Consider the following 21724-nt stretch of genomic DNA (forward strand, 5'->3'; position numbering starts at 1 on the left):
ATGGATGAAAGATCTAAATGTGAGACAGGAAACCATCAAAACCCTAGAGGAGAAAGCAGGCAACAACCTCTTTGACCTCAGCCGCAGTAATTTCTTACTCTACACATCTCCAAAGGCAAGGACATTAAAAGCAAAAATGAACTATTGTGACCTCATCAAGATAAAAAGGTTCTGCACTGCAAAGGAAACAATCAACAAAACTAAAAGGCAACCGACAGAATGGGAAAAGATATTTACAAATGACATATCAGATAAAGGGTTAGTATCCAAAATCTCTAAAGAACTTACTAACCAACACCCGAAAACAAATAATCCAGTGAAGAAAAGGGCAGAAGACATGAATAGACACTTTTCCAAAGAAGACATCCAGATGGCCACCAGACACATGAAGACATCCAGATGGCCACCAGACTCAGAACTCATGTTCAGAGAAATACAAATCAAAATCATATTGAAATACCACCTCACACCAGTCAGAGTGACTAAAATTAACAACTCAGGCAACAACAGATGCTGGTGAGGATGTGGAGAAACAGGAACCCTCTGGCACTATTGGTGGGAATGCAAACTGGTGCAGCTGCTCTGGAAAACAGTGTGGGGGTTCCTCAAAAAATTAAAAATAGAACTACCCTATGACCCACCAATAGCACTACTAGGAATTTGCCCAAAGGACACAGGAGTGCTGATGCATAGGGGCACATGTACCCCAATGTTTACAGTAGTGCTTTCAACAATTGCCAAATTATGGAAAGAGCCTAAATGTCCACCAACTGAAGGATGGATAAAGAAGATGTGGTTTATATACACAATGGAATGCTACTTGGCAATGAGAAAGAATGAAATAATGCCATTTGCACCAACACGATTGGAACTGGAAGGTATTATGCTGAGTGAAAAAATTCAGTCAGGGAAAGACAGATATCATATGTTTTCACTCATATGTGGCTCTTGAGAAACTTAACAGAAGACCACGGGGGAAATATATATAGTTACAACAGGCAGGGAGGGAGGCACATCATAAGGGACTTAAATACAGAGAACAAACTGAGGGTGGATGGGGGGGGGGGTTGTGGGAGGGAGGAGAAAGTGGGTTAGGGGCATTGAGGAGGGCACTTGTTGGGATGAGCACTGAGTATCGTATGTAAGCGATGAACCACGGGAATCTAACCCCAAAACCAAGGGCACACTGTACACACTGTATGTTAGCCAATTTGAAAATAAGTACTACTTGAAAAAGTAAAATAAAATATAAAATAAAATAAAATAAAATAAAATAAAATAAAATAAAATAAAATAAAATAAAATAAATAATAAAATAAATAAAATAAAATAAAATAAATTAAATTAAATTAAAAATTAAATTAAATTAAATAAAGCTAGAATATTTCATGATAGCCTTTAAAAGGTATTAATTTCTTTTTTACGTCAGTGTAACAGGCCCACCCTTCAGTTTCTTGTGGGAGCCACTAAGGAAAAATATAGAAAAAACTTTGTGATACTTGGACAGTAATGCAGCAGTAAGGAAGGTCTGGAGAAAAGCATCTTCTCAGTAAAAAATGCTAGGCTTGATCTAGCTACTTAAGGAGACGACAACTCTCCCAACCCCCACAACTTCACAGGCAGGGTTTGAAACCCCACAAAAAGGCATTAGTGAATGTCAATTAAAGCTTAGTGTTTTGCATTCAACTGGAAAAAAAAAAAAAAAAAAGAATGGCAAAGCCTACTTGTAAAAGTAGTGCTTGTGAAAAGTAGAAGAAATGCCTCACAGTTCCTGTCATTTAAAAGGTATACAAAGTTTTTGTTTGTTTTCCAGGCACCTTGAGAGGGAACACTATAGATGTAATATGTATAGGGAAATAAAATATGGCTAAGTTACTGAAAACAAATCTCATACTCTAGATAACAGTACCTTCCCTGCATTTGCTTGTCACAACAGATATAAAGTGAAGAAGGCTATATACAGATTGATGACATTACTTGATGAAAACACTAATTCTGTCAAGTTGTGTCAACTTCCAACAATAAGACTATAATGTTCAGAACGATGCCCACTAGGAATCAATAAATGTAGGCTGAAGTCGAGTCTGCACAAGAGTCACCATTTTAAAAATATTTAAATGTGTGAGCTCTACTCTCTATGACTGACTGTAAGACAGCCATCAGGAAAATAAGGAGTCGGAACATACATGTCCAGTCTACCAGGAGATGGCCATAGTTGCTTCTACCTCAACAAGACATTAAGTGGCCCTACTAGTTACTGGCTTACATAAATAAACACTGGCCTGAAAAACAGTTTTGCCAAATAAACCAGAGTACCCATTCCCCAGAGGACCTGTATACATCCTCCAGCCAAGGAAAAATTCCTATTCTCCCACATCAAACACAATGGGATTAGAGAGAATGTCCATTCAACAAAAGAGAATAAGCACAGAGAGACACATCAGTTCAAACATCCTCCAATTTACAATCTGCAGCAATGATGGGCAAAGGCCATCTCAAAACAACCTGTTTTTGAATACGACCATAAAAAATGTATAAAGTATTTCTTTAAAAAAACTCCTAAAAGGTCTTTTTTGAATACGACCATAAAAAATGTATAAAGTATTTCTTTAAAAAAACTCCTAAAAGGTCTTAAAGCTTAGAAAATAGCAAGGAAATTCCAGATTCAAAATGGGAAAAAAGAACTCAGAGCACACAAAGTGACCGCCCAGTAATACAGGAACAGAAGCCAAATACCAAGGGTAAGGGTACTGGTAAAGGTGAATCTAATAGGAGACTGACCCTGCCCACAACCAGCTGGGCCCCAAAGGGCTGTCCTGTCACAAGTACCTCAGCCCAAAGCCAACCTGTCTTCCTAAGGACTTAAAACCTAATGATTCTACACTGCCAGGCCAGCACAGGGAACCCCAAGTGTCAACCAAGAGACACCTCAGACACCATTCAAATGAAATGCAACATGACTTAAAAAGGAAGGCAGGATCATCTTCTCCTTCATGGCATTCTTAAAGAAACCATATTTTTACATACAGTGCACAACACAATACAGACTCACCGGGTAGTGGGGGGCTTAGTTGTTAAGTCTGACTTTGGCTCAGGTCATAATCTCACAGTTCCTGAGTTGAGTCCCACATCAGGTAAGTCAAGCCCCACTTTGGGTGACCTCGAGCCTCACTTTGAGTGAGCACAGGCCTCACTTCAGATGACCTCCAGTCCTGCTTTGGATGACCTCCAGCCCCACTCCAGGTGACCTCAAGCCCCACTTCTGGTGAGCTCAGTTCCCACATTGGGTGAGCAAGAGCACCACTCGGGTAAAACATGAGTCCTCGGGGAGACCCATTTCTCTCTCGCTCTCCTCTCTCTCTCTCTCTCTCTCTCTCTCTCTCTCTCTGTCTGTCTGTCTCCCCCTTTTGAGATTCTGTCTCTCTCTGTCCCTTGTTCACTTGCACCCTCTCTCTCTCAAATGAATGAATGAATGAATGAATGAATGAATGAATGAATGAATGAATGAATGAATGAATGAAATTTTGAGAGGGAGAGAGAGAAGGAGACGGAGAAGGAGTGGGAGAGGAAAACTACCTACAACAGTCAGGCTCACACAGACCTCAGAACTTGAAACTAGTGAAAAGATATCTTCAAGGACAAAAAGAATCTTGCAGAAGTGACCAAGTAGATGTGAAAAACAATCATAAAAATATCTTTCAGAAAATAAATAAGGCAATGAATGAAATTAAGAACCAATTTCTTGGGTTCTTAAACCCTTAAGATGGGTTTAAGGGATATATTTATTTACACACCCAAGTTGAAAAGAAAGTTAGAAATGGAAGCTGCTGAGAAGAAACTGCTGAGAACTCACCATGGAAAGCAAAGCAAAACAAAACAAACAAACAAACAAACAACAATAACAAAAACAGAAGGGTAGATGAGTCAGACTAAGTGAAAAGGTCTAATACAGGTAAAATCCAAGTCCTAAATCATAATTATAAATACATAAATCTTCCAAAATAAGGCCAGAAACCTGTCATTTGCCAATAGGGTATAAGGGAGAGGAGTGTGGAATTCTCAAGCCCTTCTTCTTCCCTAGAGAAGGACACAAAAGCTAAGTACTTCTGACCTTTGGTGATTTCAATATTCATGCTGTAATTTCAACAGTAACCATTAAAATAACAGTGAGAAATGGCTTAAATTCACTAAGGAAAGAGAAATAAAAGACAGCATCATTAAAAAAAAACTAACCAATCCAAAAGATGTGAAATGCGGCAGGGGAAAAAAACTGTACTCAAAAGGATGGACAAGTAGAAAGCACCACTGAAAAGTAACATGCATCAACAGATTACATCAACTTTAAATGGGCAACACAAAAAGCCAGAAGTATAGTGTATTGAAAACACAAATATAGCTCAGGTTTATCACCATTTAGCTATGACCTACAGATACCATAAAAGTGAAAACGAACTTAAAAACACTATGTGAATACTAAACAAAAGGATAAAATTCATGGGAGATATAGTACTTTTAATTTGCATGTCTTAACAGTCACAAAGTAGTTAAGTGTGAAAGTAGCACATATACAAGGAGAAATGGCCCAAACTGAATTCCTTGAAGGAGAATTTAACAGATAAATTGGAAGTGATCTGGAATTGATAGAATAAGCAGATAAAACAAGCTGCAGCAAAACAGAAGAGGACAAGAAAACAACTGATAAACTAGGCTACTGAACATAAATAGAACATTGCACCCAACATCTCTGGCTTTATAGACAATTAGGAACTGAAAATGTATCCGCCATGCCAACCTCTTTGGCCAGGGGAAGAGCGAGCAAGAGTCTTGAACTTGCTGGGAGGTGAAGGTGACTCAATGATAAGTAGGGGTGTGTGTGTGTGTGTGTGTGTGTGTGTGTGTGTGTGTGTGTGTGTAGGATGCTACATTTGAGTGCACAGTTATGCATTTGTGCTTTTGTTTCCACAAATGGATGTGTATCTGCCCATAAATGAATGGTTTTGCCCATAAGTTGAGGAGACAAATGTCTGGTAGGTAAAAATATAACTAGGCATGCAACAAGGTCACAAAAGTTTCTACTGTCACAAAAGAAACTACTGAATGTCCACCCAGTTTGGCTCTAAGCATGGTAGATCGGAATCAAGAATTCACTTCCTCAGATGAGACTTCTTTGATTACACATTTCTAGATTTGCTTTTTTTCCTAGATGACATAATACTCTACATGGAAAGCCTGAAAGACCCCACCAAAAAGCTGCTAGAACTGATAACATGAATCCAGCAAAGCCGCAGGGTACAAAATCAACGTATAGAAATTAGTTGCATTTCTATACATCAATAATGAAACAACAGAAAGAATTACCAAGGAATTGATCCTGTTTATAATTATGTTGTTTATAATTATATTAGAAACCATAAAATAGGAATAAACCTAACCAAAGAGGTAAAAGATCTGTATGCTGAAAACTACACAAAGCTTATGAAAGAAACTGAAGAAGACACAAAGAAATGGAAAAGCAGTCCATGCACTGGAAGACCACAAGCTGTTAAAATGTTGACACTACCCAAAGCAATCTACACATTGAGATAATAGCAGCTTTCTTCACAGAGCTACTTTTTTTTTAGGAACAAACAATGCTAAAATTTGTATGGAACCAGAAAAGAAATGAATAGCAAAAGATAACATTGAAAAAGAAGACCAAAGGTGGAGTCACCACAACGACAAACTTTAGCCTGCACTGCAAAGCTGTAATCATCAAGACAGGATGGTATTCAAATATCATGTAGGATTGTGGGCTGTTCAAAATGCCTCATACCAAGTACATGAATAATCACTCCAATGGTTATCCAAGCCCTACTATGCTCCAGAAGAGATTTTTTGGGGGATTTCAAATGGTATACTATGCTAGTTCAAATAAATATAATACATTTGTGTAGAACAACACCCATCGCATGTAACTCGGGTTCCCCACAGAGTATCTATCACCTCCTAAAAATGATAAAGTGAATAAATAGAAATAAATAAAAATTAAAAAAAATAAAAGTGACTAAGTGGGTTCCCCTTCCAAACTTGCTACTTTAATCAGCTTATCGAAATGTAAAAGTTACTGTAAACCTCATAGGAGTCTCAGGACAACATTTTGGGTAAATGTAAAGTATGAACAGGGACCAAGAGCCAAACTAGAAAACCTCCTAATGGTGCACACTAAATGGACTCCAGGAGCTACTCTTTTTATCAGTTCCCACATTCCCTCTATAAGTCTTCCACTCCCCCCTTTCTCTTTAGGCTGGAAGGAGTGAGTGAGGTTTACCTGCTTGCGACTAGCATTGCTTCTGGTACGCACAGGAAGTGGGTAAAGAAGGGCATGTTAAGCAAAGTTAACTTAAGCTTGAGCTCTCTGTGGTACAAGAAAGTGCTGAGTTCAAATACTGTCCCCTCCAGCTTAGATGTGAGGTGATGCATCCCCTGTGGAATGGGAGTAATTATAGCATATTCCTACACCTGACAGAGCTGATAAGAGGGCAGAATGAGTTAAATGATCACAAAGGACTTGACAAAACAATTAAGTGTCAATTATTTCCACTGTTGCAGATCTAACCCTGTGCAAGGTGCCACACAAATACGAGTCTATTTAATACATACCCACAGCCCGGGAAGGCATGACCACTCCCTTTCCCTTTCCACACCTGTAGAATTTAAGCTTCACTAGCTCAATCAATTACGGTAACTCTGGGCTTTACAAGCCTCGCAATTCCCAGGCCATTTGTGTACAGTGCTGAAGCTTGGCTTCCACCTAGTTCATAGGATGAGAAAGCACTGACCCAGCTGAAAGTCCACGACTACAACACCTATCCAGCCATTATCTTCAGTTCGTATTTAGTTTGTTTACTCTACTAACCCCTTTCCCAGGCCCACATCTATCATCATTAAAATAAAAATCATGATCATCTCCAAGTTTCCTGGGGACACTCAGATAAGCACAGACTTAAAAACTGCCTAGCTTCCTGGTCAGAGCTACCTACCGGACCAACAAATTAAAAACCTTACAGAATTCGGGTCACCTGGGTGGCTCAGGTGGTTGAGCATCTGACTTCAACTCAGGTCATGATCTTGAGGCCCTTGAGTGTGAGCCCCATGTCGGGCTCTGTGCTGAAAGCTCAGAGCCTGGAGCCTGCTTCAGATTCTGTGTCAACCTTCCTGTCTGCACCTCCCCCGCTCACACTCTGTCCCTGTCTCTCTCTCTCTCAAAAATAAGTATCAAAATTTTTTTTTTAACCCTTACAGAATTCAGAGTCCTACACCAATGCAAAAATTAAAGGCACACCTATATGCACTGTGCAAATACATCAATTAAAACAATTAGGCTGACTGAGCACTTTTCTTTCCAAAGGCAAACACATCATCCTTTCCTTCTACCTTGCTAAAGTGCATCCACTCCCAAATTAGCAAGTTCAGTAATTCCAGACTTCTGTTTGGTACTAAATGGCAAAACGTGAGAATTCCAAGTCCACACATGCATGTATGAAACACACACACACACACACACACACACACACACACACACACACACACGGCAAATGAATAAAGCTTCTCTTTACTGACTGCTGTAGGAAGGCACAGGAAAGAAGTGCTTTGAGAGTTCAGGGCCCAAGAGATGAGTTTGGGTGGATCTGAGTACAGCAGTAGGAGTAAAAAAAAAAGTAAAGCAGACTAAGTGCAAGCACAGATGACTACAGGAATGGATACGCCACCTGATACGTTTTACATAATGGTGGTACTAGGTGTGCTGTCATTGAAACACTGATTAGAGTACCAGGACATGAAAATATTCAAGTTATGGTATTACTGTATTTATGTACATGAAAACACAGAGTCTACTGAGGTAAACAAACATGGACACCGACACAGATTGCCCAGGCTACTGGAAAGAGGTTTTTGAGGTCTATCCCACATCCAAGCAGATATGCCTTAAGGAGACAAATGGTACAAAGCAAGCAGGGATATGTTTTCTCAGCTGTCCAAGGACAGGGTCAGTACCTATGAATGAGTGAATGATATGAATATGGAAGTCTATCCTTCTCTTTGTCCTCTACTCAAAGTGGAAATTTTTGATGGTTTTATAGACTACATAAGCCACAGAGCAGCAGGCCAAGAATCTAGGTTTGTTTCAGTGCACAGTAAATAACGTCACAGAGCTGCGGAGGAATAAAGAGACAGGGAAAATAAATTTTTCCTACGTTCTCCTGGAGACCCAGGGAACAAACTACAGGAAATAAGGTACTACATGAGGTAGATTTAGCAACCAGTGGGGACAGCCTGGAAAAAACCTGTCCACATTTCCCTGCCCTACCTAGAAGAGCCACTTACACTTAGCTTTTAACCAAATCATCAGTAAGCCCCTGACAATGTAAGATGCCAGCCACTATCGACTTGTGAGGACCTACTATCTCTCCTCTTTGCCATCATTGCATTCCCAGTCTTTCAAAGTACCTACCACATCACTTCTACACACTAACCAGTTACTAATCCAGTATTGTTTTGACAAACTTACTGCTATACTACTAGCAGGAATTCTCAGCCCTTGAGCCCTGTTCCATACTAATGACATTCCAGATTCTAGCACTAAAATGGCTGTATCCAGTTGCTGAGATCCTCTCACAATGACCTCCCCTAATCAGAATAAAATCTGGGCCTCTCCAGCTCTGCAAATCCAACTTCATGATGCAAGATCTTTTTGTCCTCTGAATCCATTCTCCAATCCCAGTGTGTCCTGCATGTCACAAGATAGATGATTCATTTTCAGAAACACCAAATAAAAGCTGTACTGTCTAGTTAACAGTAGGTTTACAAATATGTATGAACCTCCCCCACCCCATAATGGAGTGCCAAACCCTTAGACACTTCACTTCCTGGTTCTTCTTCCCCTCTCTGTTTCCTGGGCTTATTTTTTGTAGGCTTGCAGTGAGCGTGCACCAAAGAACTGAAGTCTCTTCGTCACCTTAGGAAATGTCCAGTCAGACTACTTTTTACCTTACGTGGACATAGGCAATGGCCAGGTAAGGCTGTAACATCTGTAGTAATGAGAAAAACAGGGGAGCAACCTGTACATGAAATAAACTGCCTTCTGTAACTGCCCTGAGTGTGCCTATCCATCAGACACCTGCTCTTGCAAGAACATTGATTAAAGCCCCCCCTTCACTGTGCTCCAAGTCTCTGAATCCTTCCGTTGACTGAGCCAGTGTGCATATTTCTCACATTGCATATTTTTAAGATGTGACATCCCCATCTTATTCATCTTATTTTAGGTGACTCTAAAATACCTCTAGTGAAAGCTAATCCTGCCCTCTTTCCACCCTAACTCTTCAGTTCTGAATATTCCAGGCTAGGCAGGTATAACCACCAGACTATGACCTCAATAATGGGATATCTGTTTAACACTCTGATCCCGCCTGCCACTTTCCATTGTTTCCTTACGTCACTTTCATGATGTAGTCTCAGCTGACTTGGGAAACTTGTCAATAGTCATATAAGGGTAGCAGCTCCTGCTGAGAGTAAGGACAAGGAAAACAGCAAAAACAAATACACCAAAACATTTATTTTACATCTACCCTTGTTTTCAGTATCTTTTAAATTTTAAATTTTTACTTACTGTTTTAAATGGAAGTACAGTTGACATACATATTACTACTCAGTGCTCACCCCATTCGCAGTCCCCATTTGTCACCATACAATATTACTGACTATTTTCCCTATGCTGTATTTTTCATCCCTGAGACTTAATTTATTTTATAACTGGAAGTCTGTGCCTCTTAATCTCCTTCAGCTTTTTACTTAACCCTCACCCCTTCCCTTCTATCAACCACCAGCTTGTTCTCTGTATCTATAAATCTGTGTTCTACTCGTACCCTTTGCACATCTTCTCACTGATCAACCATTTCCGAATGGCAGCAACACTACCATCTATTTACTTCTCCACCACAACTTCAAACTTGAAGTCTTGGGGAGCATACATTTCCCTTCAACTACCTAAAAGTCACCGTTATTCACTTCAAACTGCCCCTGCAAAAGGCATCGCCTCTCTCTTTAAAGAGAGGTGACTTATTCCTTTATTTAATGTTTATTTTTGAGAGAGAGAGAGAGAGAGAGAGAGAGAGAGAGAGAGAGAGAGAGAGAGAGAGAGAGAGGGAGACACACAACATACACACAGAGTGCAAGCAGGGGACGGGCAGATACAGAGAGGGAGACACAGAATCTGAAGCAGGCTCCAGGCTCTGAGCTGTCAGCACAGAGCCTCATGCAAGGCTAGAACGCATGAATCATGAGATCATGACCTCAGTCAATGTTAGACACTTAACCAACTGTGCCACCCAGGCGCTCCTTGGCGCCTCTAGCTCTAAGTGACTTCCCCCATCCTGTGAGAAGGTCTGCTCTGGAACCGTTAACCAAAGCTCCACAATGCATCTCAGTGCTTAAAGCATTCACAGATTCCTTACTTGGATCCAGACTTCCACCTCCTGTTCTCCCATTAGGTTCAAGGGGGAAAGGATGTCTTACAACTATCAGGATCCATTTTCCTCACAAGACCCCAAATCATCCCATTCCTGATTTTTGTAGTTGTTGTGCTTTAGTTTGGTTTGGTGGTGTTTGACTGTTCCGTCTCTCCACTAAGGTATATCACGCTGGAGTGATAAAGGTCCCTAGTGGGTCTCAGCCATCGTCAAGGTCCTGGGACCCTGCAGTGGTCCACTCTACAGTCTTGTGCCCTTGAACCCTTGGCTTGAGCCAAGCTACATAGGACAGTGATACAGAAAGTTCCGTAATTGTCTGCCCACAGAATCAACCAGCAAACAAGCTCAAACATCACTTCCTCAAATGTCTCAGCGTATGGCAGAAGGTCAAGCTCTCAAATCCAAAGTAAGTACTTCAAACTTCTGCTACTTCTTAATATCTTTCAGGACACAGGCTTTTATGTGGTGGCTGATCAGTGTGGTTGGACCAGTGGGTAAACATAATACGCCAGATATCTCCTTCTCTGTCTCCATCCCTGCCCTTTGAAAAATTCACAGTGACTACTAATCTGTGTGGTCTCTTAAGATGTGACTTCTTTATAAAACCAGAAGAGCAGTGACCAGAGTTGACACAACAGACCCATCAAGCTGGACAACTCAACACCTTACAGGATTCTAATCCTAGTTCTCACAGGTAAAAGAAAGTAGCTCCTTACTGGAGCCATCCACAAAAGGAGAATGGATCTTGATTGAAGTGGTTTACCAAAGCAGTGAGAAAGGTCTGGAGATGGGGGAGAGGGAGAAACCAACAAAGCAAGGCATTACCTGAATGAGAAAATGCTTGGTCTGCCTATAGACATACTAATATGTTCTCTCCCAAAGAAATAAACTTTGAGAAAAATGAAAAACAAATCAGTAAAACACATAAAGTGAAAACAATTTCTGACTGAATATACTGATAGTCACCTACAGAATGCAGATCATGTTTAGACGGCATTTGGTGTACATACTATAAAGGTGACTGGGTTATGTGTGAAACAGGAATACCTGAGGAATACCTCTGGATCTTAACTACGGGGAAAAGAGGAATGGATACTTCAGGGGTGATCCTGCTTTCCAACATGGTATTCCCTAACCAGAAGAAAGATTGGAATTCTCTTTACAAAAGGGGAAATCCCTTGAAAGTTTCCTCAAAATGCTGTCAAGTGTGGGGAGGGCAGGAGGCAGGATGTCTATTCTGTATCAAGAAAATGCCAGGTAGCACTGTTACTAAGACACTCACTGAATCTTTAGAGTGCCCTGATGAGAAAGTGTATTATTACCATTTACCAAGAAAACGGGAGGCTCAAGAGAAGTTACACCCTTTTGCCAAAGTCATATAATTAATGAACGCTGCACTCAGGACTTTTACTTAGATCTTCATGATTCTTCTATAAGGAAACAACATCCTGTTTGTAAAAGAGTACACTAATGAATTACCGTTCAATTCAGAAATATCCTTATGTGGAAATTCACTCTTATAGAAGTTTTGGTGGACTGTATATGCCCGAATAAACCAACCACAAAGCAGAACAAGGAAATCTGACCCTAGGACCACTAGGTCCCAGACAAATATCCCTGTAATTTGGTCCAAATTCCCAAGTGGACAGCCAAGTCCATGTGTCTTGACTCCCATTATTCACTTTTTCCTGTTCTGCTGTGTGTGTGAGACACAGTGAAACAGCAAAACAGCCCTTGGGGTCATACACTGAGCAGAAATGCTCTCCTGTCTTCCTGATGCTGATGATGTCTGATCAGAAACAGGTATGATGGTACATCACTAAAGCAAAGATGCTTTTGCCTAGGCAGCAAAAACACTATGCTGCACTGAACACAATAGTATTTTACTAGGCTGGAAATCCTCAATACTCGATGGATGTGCTTGAATGAAAACAACCAACACCTGGACCTGTCCTAGTACGTGCTATAAGTGGAAGTGACTATACTTATGGCTCCTATGTTCTTGTACAATGGCCATTAGGGACCTCTTTGAGTTAATGCAGTCAAGATTCCAAGGAGAAGATAGATGCAACCACTCAGGTGTGTGCATCCTCTTCCTTCCTTCACCCCTCCCCACGCTCACACACTCACACACAGACACACACACACACACACACACACACACACACACACACACACAAATGAATGCTCAACCATCACACATGTAAGCAACCAAGGCATGCTAGATTTCCCATACAATAGCGTAACCCATTTTCCATTTACTTACTCTGTGTCCTTGCTCATCATTAGCCCTGCCTCTGGGTTTGCGATTTTGAGAAGGAAAGAGCTAGAATGTAACAATAACAAGAAGGACAAAGGAAAAATGGAAGGATCTTTACTAAATAAGTGACTGGATGCTGCAGAAGTCCTGGTCCAGACCTCAACACCCCTTTGGCCTGAACACCCCTGATAAAGCAAGAATCCCCACCTTCCAAATACTCCCAGGCTTTCACAACCCGTTAAAAAGTATTCAACCCATTGCTATAGTTAGAAAAGGTGCACAAACTGCTAGGACATAACTCTGGAATTCTACCACCTCTCTGAGCTCACCTCATAGAGATGTAAACTATCTTCCCCTCTTCTGCTCACCCCTCCCAGGAAGACCCAATGTGTCTGTGGAAATCGAATTGAGAATGCTTAAGTCTATGTTTACTATGTTTACTTCATCTCCAATGAATGCATACTTGAATCTGTTTTGGGGAAAGATTATGAGGGGGAGCACTCTTTTGGTTGCAGGATCCCACAGATGGACAAGGTGTCTGCGAAAGAAAATGAAGAGATTATCTGATCTGTCTGGGTAAAGATTACCCAGATTTAGCAGATGAAGTGCCTTAGTTTAGAAGAAGTTAAACTGGACTTTAGTTCTTGTGGGGAAGAGGAATCCATGACAGGAGTTCATTAATCCAATAGAGGGGTCTGTGTTGTTAAGATCTGGAGTCCCCTCAAACAGAAATCTCACTTTGTGCACCTCACACTACAATCCAGGCTCACAACCCAACTCTCCATTTTATCTTTATGCAAGCACCTCTGGCACTACCACCACTTTCCCAGACGCTGAACACACCACTGCACCTTAATTATGTCTAATGCTGTGTTCACAGCCCATCTGAAATATCCCAGTATTCTCTTGCAATTCCAGTCTCGGTTCAAAACAAGCCACTTGCAATTCCAGTCTAAATTCAAAACAAGCCACGCCCATTACCTCTGAACTTTGCTAGATCAATACATGTGTTTCCTTCTACCTTTCTTCACTGTTTACCAGTTCAAGTATTGTCAAGTTCACACTGCAACAGTCTGAGTTGCACAGTCTCAATCTTCATACTTGCTTTTGCTACTTGATTCCAGTATATGTAAAATCCTCACTTACTCCAGGCACGGTGCTATACAGTATATACAGTACACTCTTGAACTTTAGAACCTTAGACATGGTTATAGAGAGAGATGTCTCACTCATAAGAACTAGCCCTCAAAAATCTCTGAAACTCAGGTTCATACAGGAATCCTTTTCAACAGAAACTGTTCTTAAGCTTCCTTTGCAGGGCATCTATTTAACTTTTTTTTTTTTTAATCTCCTTTTAAAACACATATGATCACTGATTGCATGATTATCTGTGAAAAGACTGGTATCAGGTTCCCAGCATGTTTACCCTAAGTATTCTGCAAGGAGTCCCCACTCATTCACTTTTTAGTAACTGAGGAAACAGTGTACTATGTGTCAGTTGCACATGTAGCACTTGAAGCAGAATCTGACAGAAATAGGTCATTTACTCAGATCTCCAAAGTGCTCTCTCTGGTAAACTCATGACAAGGGACACAGATTTCTGTTACCCAGGAGTTCAAATGGTGCCAAAAAGGCTAAATAAATAATCCATCAGATGAGTTACCAAGTGCCTCTCATATTAACCCGTGGGGCTGGATATTATCTCCAACAAGTAACTCACATTTCTTCCGCTTAAAATCCTTCGCATTTTAGCACATTCTCACAAAACTTCCCCCCATTTGTCTTTAACTGCATTATCTCTGTCCTCAGAAAGCCAAACCTTTCCGAGTGGCTTCACTACTCTTCTCTAGTCTCACTATATCCACTGAAGACAAACTGTGCCAGGTAGGTATTGTCTATCTCTTCCTTGTCACACCCTTGTGACCCAAGAAACTTTTAATTAGTTGGGTAGGATTCCTGCAGTACTGTGCCTCTAGGCACTCTGAGCTTATTGTCAAGTGCTGCCCCACCTTCCAGGTTCAGTTTAAGTACCATCACTTACCACCTACCTCTGGGGTATGGGGATTCCTCACCCAACTGCCTCCCCTTTTTGTGTGTCCTGTAGCTTTTACTTTGAAATCAGTAACTTAGGTTCAATAACTTAGCAGCTCTTTTAACTTTTAATATAACTCATTTACAACTAAGTGAATTTACTTACTTGTGATAATTGAATGTACTGTCACTCAACTCCTTTTTTAATGTGAACTACACCGCATTTGTTAATTCTGTTGCCACTGGGCCCAGCAAGCCCACTCTGAAGTGGGGAGCTCGAGGGGCGCCTGGGTGGCTTAGTCAGTTAAGCATCCAATTTGCTTTAGGCTCAAGTCATCATCTCATGGTTTGTGAGTTAGAGCTCTACATCAGGCTCTGTCCTAGTAGCTTGGGGCCTGTTTGGGATTCTCTCTCTCCCTCTCTGTCTGCCCCTCCGCTGCTTGGTCTGTCTCTCAATTAATTAATTAACTAATTAATTAACTAATTAATCAACTAATTAATAATCCATCCATCCATCAATCAATCAATTAATTAAAGTGGGGAGCTCGAGGCACCTGGGTGGCTCAATCAGTTAAGCATCTGACTTCACGTCAGGTCATGATCTCTCGGTTTGTGAGTTCAGGCCCCATGTCAGCCTCTGTGCTGACAGCTCAGAACTTGGAGCCTCCTTTGGATTCTGTGTCTCCCTGTTTCTCTCTGACCCTCCACTGCTTGTGCTCTCTGTCTCTCTCAAAAATAAATAAAAACTTTAAAAGAAGAAAAAGAGCTTTTTTTGGGTGTGTCACCGTGTTTTTTTTTAACTGTAATCACTCCACTTCCATTCCTGACACCCTTACCACTGTGCACCTATGCACATGTACCTGTGCACATGTGGTAAACTGGTCTCTTCTCCCAGTGAGATAAAAGCCTCAACAAGACAGGGATGGTGGCAGCAATGGTGGTGGTCGGTGTACCTGAGCATATCCTATGGTATATAATACATGTCTAGTGTGCATGAGTCTGTGAATAAGCAGATAGTAAATGATGGAATGCCATAATTCTCAGCAAAATTATGGGTGAGAGAATACAGTCAAACTTGAAGGTAACAGAGGCTCAGAAAGCCCTCTAGCCCATAGTTTCTAATGCGGATGACAACAGTTTTTGTGTTTCTTTTCTTCTTCTTCTTCTTTTTTTTTTTTTGTACTTTTTTTATTTAAAAAAATTTTTAATGTTTATTTATTTTTGAGAGACAGAGAGCATGTGTGTGTGAGTGCTGGAGGGGCAAAAAAGAGACATACAGAATGCAAAGGAGGCTCCAAAATCACCAAGTGGGAGATTATGACTTGAGCCGAAGTGAGGCAGTTAACAAACTGAGCCACCTAGGTGTCACTCTTAGGGTACTATTTGAAAGAGAGTACAATGGAAGTTTTGTAAAAGCCTATATACTACAAGCAAGATGAAAGCCCCGTATAAGGAATGAACTGAACACTGCTTCTAGAACGTAACAAACATTAGGCCTGTGCCATTTACTTATGACTAGGGAGCAAATAAAATTATACTCACAAAGAGAGTCATTGGTTTGTAGCGCGTCCAATGCTTCAAGTGCTTCTTTGGGCTTCGGGCTGAAAAGACAATGATGGGCATTATATTGCCATTAAAAATAATGCATTTTTAACGTGTCAGGTGGTCAAACCTGGTATTACCAGATTCCGAGAACAAAGCATCGTTCAATGATTCCTCCTGCCAGAAAAGAATAGAAGAGACGTGCACGACTCCTACCTTAGCGTCTGCCGGGAAGACTGTCATTGCTTTCGCAGCCATAGAACACGTTTTAAATAGGTCGACAGGACCTAATCGTACTTTATTGGCAATATTGGGCGAGGCACTCAAGAATGAACTCACGTGTCAAACACCACTAATCCAATGCCTAAGAACTTGGGTGCTAACCGTCAGCGTGGGGCAGTATGACCTCCAGCTGAGAGGCAAGACCCAGCCGTTCTCTAACCCCAGCCGCCAAAATGGAATTTCACGGGGCTGCACAAAAATATTTCCACCCAACAACTATGGACTCATAATGTTGAAATACGATCAGCCCTTTTCTCAGGATGAAAGCAGATAAAGTTGAATCCAAAGCAGCCCACTTTACTCAGACAAACCGCTGTGAAGGAAAAATACCTCTCCACTTCCCGGGCAACGCCATCCGTGATCCTGAGAAGGAGGAAATCAGGTGACAGACAATTTCAGTTCCGGGCTTCCACTTACTGCAGAAATGTAAAAATTCCTTTTTTTATATTCTCTAGAGAAACAAGGATGGAACTGAAATTACTAAAATGATCAGATTTCTCCTATTAATTTACCAGTGGTAGTTATGCAACAGAACACTTTGCAGTACAAACAACCTATCCATTAAAAACTATTTTCACTCATCCTCCAACTGTTTACTAAAACTCAAGAACAAGCAGAATATATGATCCTTTCTACTAAATAACCTAATTTCTTTGTTCTAGATTGGTGGTGGTTACACAACTTTTGCAATGTACGAAAACCCTCTGAATCTTACACTTTGAAGGGTAAACTGAACAGCATGTGAAATATATGTCATCTAAAAGCTAAACATTCAACACCCTGTATTGCTTTGTGGGCAGTGGTTGCACAGCTTTGTTAATGCACTTAAAAACTACCTCACAATTCCCTTTAATGGGAGGAACTGTAAGTCATGTTAACTTATGACTCAACTCAAAAAACAAAAACAAACAAACAAAACAACACAGTATTCATCAGTCCACTGGTCTAACCCATCTTCAAGACAGCAGAGCTGAATAAAATCTAGACTCTTCACTGCTGTTTTCACAGCAGGGATTCAGTTCTTTATGGCTTCCAAAACCATCCTATACATTTTTCTGTATTTCTCAGATCACTTTGATGATTTCACTTCTACTTCTGGATACCTCTCCCAGGGGTGTTACCTTAATTGAACAGATTCCTCCTAGACTCTACAGCAGACAACCCAGGATACCCACTTTCCTATTATTTTTTTCTGATCATTTTCTTTTTTTATTGTTCTCCCAAAGAAAACATTCTTCCCCTCCAAACTGAATAGTACCAAGTAACATTCTTTTATGACTAGATGATTTTCAGGCTACTGTTACTGAAATACATACATGGGCGTGGGGAAATCTGAAATACCCACATCTTGGAAGATTAAAGTGACTTTTAACACATCTGGTTGAGATTCTCTCTAACTGTGCTTAAGTGAAACTCTACTCTAAAAAGTGGTTTCTTTACACATCTGTAAGCAGAAAGAGTTTCCAAGTGTGTGCTTACTCTTTCCCACAGGTTCTGTGTAAGGGAAAACTTTGAATGCTCAGTATAAGGAAATTAAATATACTTACCCACTGTATGCCCTTTAGTTGAGTGATACAGTGTTCATGAATAATGGTTACCTTTTAGAAAAAGCATTTACTCCAAAATTATCACTATGTATCAGGAAATGTAACAAATAATTTGGCAAAATAAACTCCAACCTCTGCAAATTACACTCCTCAATCAGGGTCTGGCCCCTCTACGTGATAGATTTTCTTTTTTGAAGAGTAAAAGCAGTTGTCTTAGGCCAGGCAGGCATGCACTTTTCACATCTCACATCATTTCACGATACTGGAAAAGTCCCAAGGCAAGTAGATTAAATGTATGGGAACATGAGCTCCCATCCCCTTCTCCACTCCTAGACACCTCAGGAAATTGACCATCAGTCTATAGCACCCTGAAAGTCTAAGTATGATGGTCGAGGACTTGGAATATACCTCGATATAATTCATCATTTAAATATGTTGTTGCTTGTGAGGGCCTGAGATTGACAAAAAGCTCCTGTCCCAGATGAGGTGGTCCCCAACACATAGCCAGACAGGACTTAAAGCTAACTTTATTTATATAAAGATCATTTCAGCTACACCGTCCTGCATCAACTAGTGAGTTTTGGGGTCTAACAAGCAGCACACTACTTTCCATCTTAGAGGATGTGGTGAGAGTTTCTTCCAGGTGTCCTAATTACACTAATTTCCTTTTGTGTCACTTACATACAAAAACCCAGTTTGATTTATTTTGCTTCATCAATTCTTCATGTTCTAGCTTTTGTTGATGTGTCAAGACCAGTGAGTGCCCTTGCATGTGCAGTCCTCCAAACACAACTGCATAAAATTGGAATTATTACTCCCACTTTCTCAAACTAATCTAAAAGTAAAGTTCTGAGAATTTAAGTCATTAATCCAAGATACTACAAGAAGTGGCCATCTAAGTGAGAACGAAGGCTTGAATCTTGAACTTTTATACTCCCACGTCCACACTCTTCCATTTGGTAAGTATCACCTTTGAGACAGACAAACCTCCAAAACAAAACCACATGGATTTGTGTTTGGCTGAGACCATTAGGGATTTATCATATCATTAAACATTGTGCCAACATTGTATCAATGAGAGCACAAGCAGGGGAGGGGCAGAGAGAGAGGGAGACACAGAATCCCAAGCAGGATCCAGGCTCTGAGCTGTCAGCACAGAGCCCCACGCTGGACTCGAACTCACAAACCGCGAGACCATGACCTGAGCCAAAGTTGGACGCTTAACAGACTGAGCCACCCAGGTGCCTCTCTTAAAACTTATTTGAAAAGCAACAAATAAATCCATCCATTATTAGAGAGTTTGATGTTACATAAAGTTTCCTTCCCTAGATTGCTGTTCCACAAACTGTTTATAACTTTTTTTTACATCCATTTAGATTTTTGTCTTTTACATTTTTTCTCATTCTGGAACAATTACTTATTTTATTTCCTTGCCTAGTTTTCATAAACAATCGTTTCCTTCCACCCTTATTATTTCTAAGTAGTTCATATTATTATAACATATTTACTAGAATTCTTAACCCTTAAAATCCTTCATTTCTAGTGAAATGCCTAGCAGGCAATTGTGGGATGTCTTTTACACTAGCATCTTTACACTAGCACTGTCAACTTACAAGTACGTTATAAATTGCAGAAGCATGCTATTCCTCTTAGTAAATATTTCCTTGTTCCACGGAAAATGTTTACTAATATATTCAATTTCTCTGTTATATAAAGCCAAAACTAGATAAACCTATGTTCAATTATTAACGGTTCATTACTCTATCTTATCTGAAAATGATCTAGATACTCAATGACTATCCACAATTTACCTTAGCAAACTTTAAAGTTTCAAGTTAGCAAAAGATTTAGGGAAACCATTTCACTATACATGCTACACCATTGCTGAAAATTTCACCAGAAATCTCATTCCACTTACACCTCTCTAAATCCCTTGCTTTTATTTTTTAATATATTTGGATTACTCATGAAAATATCATAGAACATTTTTTAAAAGTCATCATACTGAGTTATTTTTCTTGCTTGCAAATTTTGTAACAGAAATAATAACATGAACTTACTTATTAAGCCCATATAGAATAAAAGTTGTATGTCTGTATTATGCTTAATGCTGGCAAATCTGAAGGCATACTTTATAAACTTAAAGTGAATTTTATGATTTTTTTTTTTTACTGTAAATTAACCCCAGTCACATAAACTTAACAAATATTTGGGTTAGCACCAATATTTCTGCCAGTCTAAAAATACTAAATTAGAAAAGCCTTTTTTTTTTTTTTTTTTTGTGAGAGAGAGAGAGAGAGACAGAGAGAGAGAGAGAGACAGAGAGAGAGAGAGAAAGAGAGACTCCCAAGCAGGTTTGGAACTGTCAGTGAGATCATGACCTGAGCTGAAGTCGGACACTTAAATGACTGAGCCACCCAGTGCCCCAAAAAGCTTATTTTTAAGCCAAATAAAAATAACTCTATTACAAATTAATTTGAATAAAGTACCCAAAGGGGCGCCTGTGTGCCTCAGTACATTCAGCATCTGAAATTTGGTTTCAGCTTAGGCCACGATCTTAAGATTCATGGTATCAAGCCCTGGGCCAGGCTCTGCAGTGGCAGGGCTGACAACAAGTTCTAACAGTTGTAAACAATCCTGCCCCTCAACATGGGACCACCCAAACATATAAAACAACAACAAACATAAAGGAACTAATCAATAGTAATACAATAAGAGTAGGGAACTTCAACACCCCATTTCTATCAATGGACAGATCATCTAACAGAAAATAAATAAGGAAACAATGGCTTTGAATGACACACTGCACCAGATGGACTAAACAGATATAATCAGAACATTCCATCATAAACCAGCAGAATACATATTCTTTTCAAGTGCACATGGAACATTCTTTGGACTAGATCATATATTAGGCCACAAAGCAAGTCTCAACAAATTAAAAAAGATTAAAGTCCTATCATGCACCATTTTTGATAACAGTACTGTGAAAGTAGAAACCAACCACAAGAAAAACTTGGAAGGAACACAATTATATGGAGGTTAAATGAAATGCTGCTAAAGAATGAATGAGTCAATGAAGAAATCAAAGAAGAAATGAAAAATAATGTGGAAAAAATGAAAATAAAAATATAATGGTCCAAAATAGTTGGTAGGCAGCAAAAGCATTTCTGAGAGGAAAGTTTATAACAATACAGAAGAAATACAGATGGCTAACAGACACATGAAAAGATGCTCAATGTCACTCATCATCAGGGAAATAATAATCAAAACCACACTGAGATACCACCTCACACCTGTCAGAATGGCTAAAATAAACAACTCGGGAAACAACGGCTGTTGACAACTGTGGAGAAAAGGGGAACTCTCTTGCACTGTTAGTGGGAATGCAAACTGGTGCAGTCACTCTGGAAAACAGTGTGGAGGTTCCTCAAAAAATTGAAAGCACTAGAATGCAAAAATTCCACTATCAGGTATTTACACAAAAGATACAAAAATACAGGTTTGAAGGGGCACATGTACCCTAGTAGTTACAGCAGCACGATCAGCAATAGCCA

General features: G+C 40.0%; 1 pseudogene; it reads right to left on the minus strand.

Moving 5' to 3' along the window:
* Positions 1–21724, minus strand: part of LOC131503589 (probable G-protein coupled receptor 160) — a 69460-nt pseudogene that overhangs the window by 17200 nt on the left and 30536 nt on the right.

This window comes from Neofelis nebulosa (genome assembly GCF_028018385.1).
Source record: "Neofelis nebulosa isolate mNeoNeb1 chromosome Y unlocalized genomic scaffold, mNeoNeb1.pri SUPER_Y_unloc_2, whole genome shotgun sequence".
NCBI classification, from domain to species: Eukaryota; Metazoa; Chordata; class Mammalia; order Carnivora; family Felidae; genus Neofelis; species Neofelis nebulosa.